The sequence below is a fragment of the Pristiophorus japonicus genome, chromosome 11 (assembly GCF_044704955.1).
Source record: "Pristiophorus japonicus isolate sPriJap1 chromosome 11, sPriJap1.hap1, whole genome shotgun sequence".
Lineage (NCBI taxonomy): Eukaryota > Metazoa > Chordata > Chondrichthyes > Pristiophoridae > Pristiophorus > Pristiophorus japonicus.
This window is the reverse complement of record NC_091987.1, coordinates 86626059-86637160: the sequence shown is the minus strand read 5'-3', so window position 1 is coordinate 86637160 and position 11102 is coordinate 86626059.

The following is an 11102-nucleotide window of genomic DNA, read 5'->3' as shown; positions in this document are numbered from 1 at the left end:
CGCCACTCCTTATGTACCTGCCCGTGCTCCAATCAGTGACCTGGATTTTGGTGACGACCTGCAGGGACCATTATCAGTAAGTCGGGGCCGCCGCACCGAATGCTGGCTCTATGCTGCTCCTCTCCCAAGGCCCCAAGTGCTCCTTCTTTAAGGCCCCAGCCTGGGGCATGCAAATCCACTGGGATGATAGACGCACCATCAGTGTTCTCGTTCAGGCCAACAACCCCAGCATTGAAGCACTGACCATGCTCAACCAGCTTCGTTGAGCGGGCCACATCATCCGCATGCTCGACAGGAGGCTCCCTAAGCAAGTGCTCTACTCGGAGCTCCAACACAGCAAGCAAGCCCCAGGTGGGCAGAGGAAACATTTCAAGGACACCCGCAAAGCCTCCTTGATAAAGTGCAACATCCTCACCAGCACCTGGGAATCCTTGGCCCAAGACCGCCCAAAGTGGAGGAAGAGCATCCGGGAGGGCACTGAGCACCTCGAGTCTCGTCGCCAAGAGCATGCGGAAACCAAGCGCAGACAGTGGAAGGAGCGTGTGGCAAACCAGGCTCCCCATCCACCCTTTCCTTCAACCCCACCTGTGGCAGAGACTGCAATTCCCGCATTGGACTGTATAGCCACCTGAGAACTCGCTTTTAGAGTGGAAGCAAGTCTTCCTCGATTCTGAGGGACTGCCTATGATGATGATGATGAGGTCCATGCAGCAGAGCTGGTCTCCAGTCGTCTTGGTTAATCCTTGCCACTGGACCAAGACCTAGCTCTGTCAAGGCCATGTGGTGGCTGGTGTGCAACGGACACCACACGTTAAAAAAATCCACACACAGGCATCTTCCACCCTTCAACATGCAGTTCGGGACCTGGAATGTTAAGTCCTTCATTGAAACACCTGTGAACTCATCCCTTTCTGGCACGGAAGCAAGTCATCCTCGATATGAGGGACCGCCTATGATGATGATGATGATGATTGCACGGCAATTACCAAAGAGTCTTACACCTCAAGCTGTATTGAAATTTGTTTGTGAATATAAACCGACAGACTGTGTTCTCAACACTTTCGTTGCTCTCCGCAATTTTTTTTGACTCTTCCAGTTTCTGTTGCCAGTGGGAAGCGCAGCTTTTCAAAGCTGAAATTGATCAAAACTTACCTTCGATCTTCAATGCTGCTAGAGAGGCTTGTTGGACTGGTCACTGTGTCAGCAACAGGAAATTGCAGAAAAACTTGAGCTTAAAGAACTTGTTTCTAAATTTGCAAAACTGAAAGCACGAAAAGTAAAGATCTAATTTCTGACACAATGGTTGCGAGAAAAATTTCATTTTGAGCAGCCCAGCCCGTCCGTCTTACTCTTTACACATCAATAACTCGGAAACTATTAATGGTAAAGGTATATCGGTTTAATAGAAGTTAGCTTGAATTGTTAATATTTGATCTGCTGTTTTATTGGCTTTACGAGGATTTACTCTTATATGATAAACTATATTGGACTTGATGTAGTGTAATTTATGTTCTAGGGTTATTGAAAAGTGTGGAACATTTAATAAATTGTGTAACGTTTACCATCATTTAGTTTATGGAGAGTGTAAAATAAACCAGTACTTATAAGACATCTTGCAATGTTTTTTTCCTTTATATTGTAATTGATTGAGGATGGGATTGGCGGGGCGCCAAGTGAACAGTTTGCCGAGGGTGCCAATTACCCTTGCACCGGCCCTGCCTTTAGCTAGCACCAGCTTTTGAATAGGATAACAGAAATAAGACTAAATTGAGTCAGAAAATACTCCAGATTCTCTAATCCAGATAATGTGATGTTTTCCCCATGCTTTCAGCTGTGAACACTTCAAAACCATATCATAATTTACAAAGGGATTGCAGTTTGAGACTGCCTGTTTGCTGTAGCAACATTCAAATGTAAAAGGAAATAAAAGACTTGCATTTATATAGCGCCTTTCACAGTCTCAGGACGTCCCAAAGCACTTTACAGCCAATCAAATATGTTACCATGTCTAGTCACTGTTGTAATGTAGGAAACAAATAAACCTTTTAAAGGTTTAAATAGATCATGGTGACATCAAAATTAGCATGGTGCTTAGTTAATGTGTTATTGTAAAACTGTGAGTAGACTCACAGAGTATATATTATCGTTAAATATTCAATCTAGTACTGGCATTGTTAATGGTTTTTCCTGCTATAAGTTACAATGAGAGGAAAAGTGGAAATCATAAGGAGGAGATTTGCTACTTTTTAAAAATATTTGTTCACAGGATGTGGGCATCGCTGGCAAGGCCAGCAAATATTGTCCATTCTTAATTGCCCTCGAGAGGGTGGTAGTGCGTCACCTTCAGGAACTGCCACTGTCCTTGTGGTGAAGGTACTCCTACAGTGCTGACTTTGTCATAGTGGTTTGGTACAACTGAGTGGCTTGCTAGGTCATTTCAGAAGGCAGTTAAGAGTCAACCACATTGCTGTGGGTCTAGAGGCTGACTGGGTAAGGATGGCAGACTTCCTTCCCTAAAGGACATTAGTGAAACAGTTGGGTTTTTCAGTCAATCTGGTAGTTTCATTACTGGTACTTGCTTTAATTAACTGAACTTAAATTCCCCAAGCTGCCGGTGGTGGGATTTGAACTCGCGTCTCTGGATTGTTAGTCTAGTAACATAACCACTATGCCACCATTTCCCTGTGGTACTGAAGATATGCCAGTTTCCCAGTAAAATTCTAGCAGCTGGGGCTGAAGACGCAGCAGGAAGCTGCTCTGTTGTCGCCCAGTGGTCCACTGCCACTTAGGCAATTCCGTGCTAGGAATGATGGGTGCAGTTTAATACCTGTTTTTGCCTGTTCGAAATTTTTGATTATTATTGACTCATTGGCAATATATTGTTTACCACAATTATTAACATCCAGACTGTGTGCTCATTATATGGCTGGGGTTTCTTTTGTGCAAGCAGTAGAATAAGAAATGATGTTGGACTGGATCCCACTGCATCTCTGTCACTTTATCTCATTCAGCTCGATGAGCATTGTGTCAGTTCTTGGCCTAGACACTTCATTGAGCTTGGCACAGAATCAAGGTGCTGCACCTTGGGTGGAGAAAAGGGAAAAAAAAATAACAAACCCTATCCAGCATGTGACACAATTTTCCTTCTGGAATATTTAACTTCTGTTGTGCCTACTCCAAGCAAGCTACTGGAGAACGTAATTAAAGGTATAGCCTAGACATTGCTCGTGCCGATATTCATGGATGAACTCTGTCATGTATGTGTGCTTGGGTTTACTAGCCACCAGGTGGTGCCACTGTCGGAGGTCATTGGGCTGTGCGCATGTGTGTGTGGCCCAGGTATAAAAGGCAAGCCATCTTGTAATGTATGCACTTTGGGCCCGTATAAAGTAGAGCCAGGTTTGTACCTATTCGGAGTTTACAGTATTCAGTCTATTGAGTTATTGCATACACAACTTTTGGCGACGAGGTAACAAGAACCTTCGCATACAAAAATGAGCACAATTGGAATTCTGGAGCGATTTGTGGAGGGAGAAGATTGGGCAGACTTTGTAGCCTGCTTGAACCAGTACTTCGTGGCCAACAAAATGGAGGAGGAGGCAGACGCAGTTCGGCGCCGGGCGATGCTCCTCACAGTTTGCGATCCGAAAATCTACGGACTCATAAAGAATCTCCTCTCACCCTTAAGTCCAACGGACAAGGACTATGAAACATTGTGTACTCTGGAACGTGACTATCTCAAACCAGATGAAGGCATCATCATCTCAAGATATCGATTCTATATGCACGTTCGCTCTGAGGGCCCAGGATGTATCGGAATTCGTTGCCGACCTAAGACGTCTAGCTGGACCGTGTAAGTTTGAAACTGCGTTGGCAGACATGCTGCGGGACTTTATAATCGGCATCAACCACGAGGTGATCCTGCGTAAGCTACTGGCGGCGGAGATGCTGGATTTGAACAAGGCCATCATGATTGCTCAATCATGCATGACAACAGACAAAAGCTTAAAGCAGATATCATTGAAAAATCGGAACTCGGCAAGTACTGTAAAAAACATAGTATCATCGTTTGGCAGAACTGCATTTGGCAGGGCCTACCCGACTGCGTACGCGAAACCTGTGGCTGCTCAAAGTCCGCCAACGGGAATGAATCTGATATCACCGTGTTGGCATTGTGGGGGAAATCATTGGCATCATCAGTGTCGGTTTAAACAGTATATTTGTAAAGGCTGTTCGAGAGTGGGGCATCTCCAGTGCATGTGTCTGCAACTGAGCAAGCGTGCTGCAACACACTACGTGGGGGATGATGACCAGTCTAGCGCGGATCCAGATAAGCAATCCGAGATACCAGAGGAGGAAGTGTATGGACTGTATTCATTCCTAACAAAGAGCCAACCGATAATGATTTATGTAAACCTTAATGGTGTGCCGGTATCGATGGAATTGGACACGGGTGCGAGTCAATCAATAATGAGCCAGAGGACATTCGACAGGCTGTGGGATACTAAGGCTATGAGGCCTAAGCTGAGTCCAGTCAATGCCAAGTTGAGTACGTACGGTGATTGGCAGTGCAGTAATCAAGGTGTCGTATGATCGTGCGGTTCACGATTTACCGTTATGGATTGTTCCAGGCAATGGTCCAACGCTGTTCGGCAGGAACTGGTTAGAAAAAATCAAATGGAATCAGAACGAGATCAAAGCGTTGTCATTGGAGGAGGATACTCCATGTGCTCAAATGCTGAGCAAGTTCCCCTTGCTGTTTGAATTAGGCATCGGCAATTTCACGGGAGCCAAAGTGCAGATCCACGTGGACTCGGATGCAAGACCCATCCATCATAAAGCTCGGGCAGTTCCATACATGATGAGGGAGAAGGTCGAAATCGAACTGGACAGACTCCAGCATGAAGAGATCATATCACTGCTCGAATTTAACGAATGGGCCAGCCCCATTGTTCCCATGTTGAAAAGTGATGGCACTGTCAGGATTTGTGGAGACTACAAGGTTATGATCAACCGAGTTTCGAAACAGGATCAATACCCGTTACCGAAGGATGATGACCTGTTCGCAACGCTAGCCAGGGGGAAGTCGTTCATAAACTGGATCTGACGTCGGCCTACATGACACAGGAGTTGGTCAACACGTCAAAGAAATTTACGTGCATCAACACTCATAAAGAACTGTTTATCTACAACAGGTGCCCTTTTGGAATTCGCTCGGCTACAGCCATATTTCAGAAGTACATAGAGAGTCTACTGAAGTCCGTCCCCAGAACCATCATGTTCCAAGATGACATACTGGTCACAGGTCATGACTCCGCCGAACATCTGAACAACCTGGAAGAGGCTCTACATCGTCTGGACAAAGTGGGACTCAGACTGAAATGCTCGAAGTGCGTTTTCATGGCACAGGAAGTTGAATTCCTGGGGAGGAAAATTGCTGCTGTCGGTATCAGGCCTACGGACTCGAAAACCAAGGCCATCAAAAAATGCACCCAAGCCTCAGAATGTGACGGAGCTGTGTTCGTTCCTTGGTCTACTCAACTACTTCAGTAATTTCTTACCTAGATTGAGCACCTTATTAGAGCCACTGCACATGCTGCTAAGAAAAGGCGACAACTGGGTTTGGGGTTCGTCTCAAGATAGAGCTTTTGAGAAAGCTACTAATCTGCTTTGCTCCATCAAGCTGCTGGTACATTATGATCCATGTAAGCGTCTAGTAATGGCCTGTGATGCTTCGTCATATGGAGTTGGTTGCGTGCTCCAACAAGCTAATGAGTCAGGCAAATTATAACCTGTTGCATATGCTTCAAAAAGTTTGTCAAAGGCGGAAGGAGCCTACAGCATGGTAGAGAAAAAAGCACTAGCCTGTGTGTATGGGGTTAAAAAGATGCATCCGTACCTGTTTGGTCTTCGGTTTTGAACTGGAAACAGATCACAAGCCACTCATTTCATTGTTTTCGGAAAAGGTATCACTATCAATGCATCATCCCGCATCCAGAGGTGAGCGCTGACATTACCTGCCTATGGTTATGTCATTCGCCATAGACCTGGCACTGAGAATTGTGCCGATGCATTGAGCCATCTGCCGTTGCCCGCACCGGAAGTGGAAATGCCACAACTGGCAGACCTACTGTTAGTCGTGGATGCTTTTGAAAGTGAAGGAACCCCTGTCAGACCAACAAGTTAAGACCTGGATCAGCCAGGACCCGATATTATCGGTTGTGAAACATTGTATCCTTAGTGGTGATTGGTCTGCCATACCCAAGTAAATGTGTGAGGAGACCAAAACTTACATCCGTCGCAAAGACGAACAATCCATTCAATCAGATTGTATACTGTGGTGTAATCGTGTTATTATGCCCAAGAAAGGCAGAGAGAAATTTGTGCATGGTCTACATAGCACGCATCCCGGTATTGTCATGATAAAAGCTGTAAAGTCCTTACTCTACAGCATGAAAGCACACGAGGCACATTATAGGGACAAGGCCACTCTGTGACCTTAGCTCTTTATTACAGGGCTCCAGAAGTGATGACCCTGCGTGGGACCTCCCTTTATATACCTGCGTGATCAGGTAAGGAGTGTCTCCCACAAGTTCACCCCCTGTGGTCAAGATGTGCATCTCAGTTGAGTGTATACAGTAATACAGTAGTGTTACATTGTAGTTACAAACATGATAAAAGCCATTGCCAGGTCTCACGTATGGTGTCCTGGAATTGACTCTGATCTGGAATCATGTGTGCATCAGTGCAACACTTGCATGCAGCTTAGTAAAGCACCAGCAGAATCGCTGCTGAGTCTGTGGTCGTGGCCATCTAAACCATGGTCCAGGATCCATATTGACTTTGCAGGTCCCTTCCTGGGAAAGATGTTCTTAGTTGTGGTGGATGCTTATTCCAAGTGGATAAAGTGTACAATCATGTCATCCAGTACATCCACAGCTACCATTGAGAGCCTTCGTGTCATGCTTGCTACACATGGTCTGCCTGACATTGTTGTAAGCGACAACGGATCTTGCTTCACCAGTATGGAGTTTCAAGAGTTCATGAAACTCAATGGTATTAAATATGCGAGGTCAGCACCATTCAAACCCGTATCCAATGGACAAACAGAGCATGCGGTCCAAACCATCAAGCAGAGTATGAAATGTGTAACTCAAGGTTCACTGCAAACTCGCTTGTCATGCATATTGCTTAGTTATAAGACAAGACCCCACGCTTACTGGGGTCCCCCCTGTTGAACTATTGATGAAGAGAGGTCTCAAGACCAGGCTTTCTGGAATTCTTTGAGGATATAATGAGCATGGTGGATAGAGGTGTACCGATGGATGTGGTTTATTTAGATTTCCAAAAGGCATTCGATAAGGTGCCACACAAAAGGTTACTGCAGAAGATAAAGGTACGCGGAGTCAGAGGAAAGGTATTAGCATGGATCGAGAATTGGTACTGTGTCACGCGACATTTCTATCAACGATCCTGTGTATGTACAGAATTATGGTCAAGGTCCCAAGTGGATCGCCGGTATTGTCACGGCCAAGGAGGATAACAGAGTGTTTATCGTTAAGCTCAGGAATGGGCAAACATGCAGGAAACATGTTGATCAGATAAAGCTGCGGCACACGGATGAACCGGAACAGTCTGAGGAAGACACAATCAGTGACCAACCAACCTACCCTCAGTCATCAGAGGACTCCGCTGTCATCAATAAATCTGGACTTTCAATCCCTGACGTGGTCATTGCCACTCGCATCAGATCGGCTACCCAGCCCCCAGTCATAACAGATTCAGAACGCTCACCCAAGGCTGGAATTGAACTGAAACTCGGGAGCGGAAAGCCCCGGAACGTCTCAATTTGTAAAAAGACCGTTACTAATATCTTAAAGGGGGATATTGTCATGTATGTGTGCTTGGGTTTACTAGCCATCAGAGGTCATTGGGCTATGTGCACGTGTGTGCGGCCCAGGCATAAAAGGCCAGCCATCTTGTAATGTACGCACTTTGGGCCCTAATAAAGTACAGCCAGGTTTGTACCTGTTCGGAGTTTACAGTATTCAGTCTATTGAGTTATTGCATACACAACAAACACACAATGCTTTATGACATTCCTCTGTCTGCTCTTTTAATGAAGGAGGTAGACCACTTAAAATAAATGGATAGAGGAATGCCATGTGAACATGCTAAGTGCTTGTCTGCTAATGTTGCCATCAGCAATTCCCAGGCTTATTTTTATTTAATTACTAAATAGAGTGTTAGAATAGATTAAAAGGCACACAAGTTGGAACAGGTATTTTCCTTTGGCAAATGTACTAGAGTGGGTTTGTTGGTGTATTTTGAATGACTGGAGTGAAAATATTCTTATCCCACTTGAACCGAACCTTTGAACAGATCATTAAAGAGCGGCGTTAATTACAGATGTGGGGAGGTCACTGGCCTCGCCTTCCCGCTTACCACGCTGGAGAAGGAAGCATAGGGTGAGCAGCATGTACAGAGACAAAAGGGAGAACAGAAAGCTCAGAGGGGGAAAAAGCAATTGCTTTTATCAGCCTATTAAATGTATAATGTTCCAACACATCCTCTAATTGGTTGGAAGATTATCAAAGATTTTCACTTTTATGGGAAATGGGTGCTATCTCACACTGAGCTATTTACAGACTTTCCTTCCTGTCCTGCTTTGGTGACATCATCTGGATCACATATAGTGTAAATCTGCCAATGTTTTAAACTGGCTTGGGCTGGGAAAGAGGAATTCTGTCAAAGCTTAACACCACGGTAATCAGGTTTCTTTCTTCCTGTTCTAAATCAACTTCTATTTGTAAATGGGTGTCCTTTCTGTTATTGGTATGTGATCATTTTCGCCATTACATGATAACATATCTCTTTGGTAGGTTTGCAGAAGATATTTTCTTATCGAGATAGATGCATATGGTTCCTCCTTGGGCTGGATTTTATGGAGGGTGGGGTGGGTTGGGGGGCGGGATAGGCCGGGTTTCCCGCAGGCCCAGCCAATTTTAACGGCTGGGACTGATTCTCATGCGAGGCCTCAGTTTCCTGCCTGCAGCCAGCCAGATTGAGAGGCTGGCTGGCTGCAGGTGGGTAGGCTGGCAGCACTAGGCCGCACAGAGGAGGGAGGGAGGAGGTCGGGCAGACAATCGTGGGGGTGGCGATGGGGAGAGAGGATCGGGGCCGAATGATTGGGGTGGTGATAGGAAGATTGTGGCTGGCCACCAAAGGATCATGGCCAGCCTCAACATCGTCGCTGGTGGAGGGAGGGCGGGGAGACCAGCAGGGGTGATTAGAGGCCTCGTGAGGGGGTCTTCAATCGGGGAGGGTGGGTTAGGTCGGGAACCTGGATGCAGGAGGAAGGTATAAAGGTACTTGTAAAGTCCTATCCCCTCAGTACAGATTCACACGAGGCATGTAGTGAAGTCAAGGTCACTCTGGACTTGCACCTTTATTTTACAGCTCTGGAATGCTGCACTTGCCTGAGACCTGTCCTTATATACTTGTCTCTTGCAAGTGCACCCCTGGTGGTAAGGTATGCTGGTGGTTACAGGTCATATCTTATTACAGTCATGTATAGCATGTTAGGATACAGTTATATATAATAATGTAAGATACATGACAGTACTTACCTCCTGGATCCTGCAGTCCCCGTCTTGCTGTAACTGCTGGGTTTCACGAATTGTGCAAAATCCGTCCAAATACAGTTAAAAACAAAATGGAGGTTAGAAAAGAGGCTTCCAAGCTCATTATGATATTAAAATTGACACCCCGCTTCCTGGGAGCGGGTTGGTTGCCCGCCTCCGTTAAAAGCAGAAGTGGGCGGATTGGAATCAGTTTCAGGTCAGGAATCCCATTTTTAACAATTTAACTACCCCCATGTCCCCAACCCACCCGTTTTTAGGTTAAAATTCCCTTCAAGATTTAGATTGTTCTAACTATATCCAAATGATCACAATTCAAACTGATTCCAAGGTATCTGATTTAGAGTTCATCCTTACTAACTAAGATCCTCAAGTCCATTATTATGACAGGATAATGACGGAAACAAGAAATGACTCAGTGATAGCAGGTAGAGTATATATATTATTTTTTTCAAATTGACAGCCAGCATGAGATACAAGTTATGATAAGTGACATAAGAGGGTATGCCATGAATGTGTACATGATGCATTATGACTTGGATTTCCCCATTAAGAAACAAATTTCCACTCTCTGCTATTTTAGCAGTGTTTATTTTGAACTAGTTAACAACTCTGCTAAAATAGCAAAGAGAAGACAGATGCTCGTACTGAACAGTATGATTTCAAGGCCAATATGTTTGAAATGTTACATTCTTATTTAAAATGCTTAAGTATTTTATTCATAAGTGATTGATAGTAATAAATCTGCTCCTGATTTCTGAGCAGCTACTTTAGTATCTTTCAGCAAGAAACTCAAAATAGCTAATTACTGGATACAGGATTACAGACCACAAATGTATTATATGGTCATTGAAGTGAAGGTAAGTTAACTACCAGTTTATGCAAGTCTTCCTTGAAGGGCAATGTGAAATCCCACTGCTAATCTACTTTACCTAATCACCTTTCTGCAGTTCTTACACATCCAGTCCAATATTGTCAGCTGCTGAAATTTCATAGATAAAAGAACTATTTAATTTATAATCTGCTGGAATAAAATGTACTATATTTTATGGAAACAATCCACATTTGAATGTAGCCATAACTACTCAATTATTCAGGTTTATTATTTAAGATCGATAGCATAATTTCTACTTTTAATAAGGCCTATCATAAATAGTACCACCCTCAGGGTCTAGTTTTTGATGCATGTCTGTGTTAGCCAATAAATCTCTGGGCTGAATCATTACTTGTTACCCTTCTTGGTGTCTCCTTGATGTGCCCAATACCAACCATCCTCATATTGCAAACCACCTCTTGCTCATTGCACATTCCTTTACATATTGCCCTGATTATTTAGGGGGAAAATAAGTTTTCCTCTATGGATACTACAATTGGGATTATAGTACTAGGTCACCATGCAAGCATAGCTTTAGCTTTACCCTCCTATTCTCCGTACCACTGCTATCACCTCTAGCTACTGGA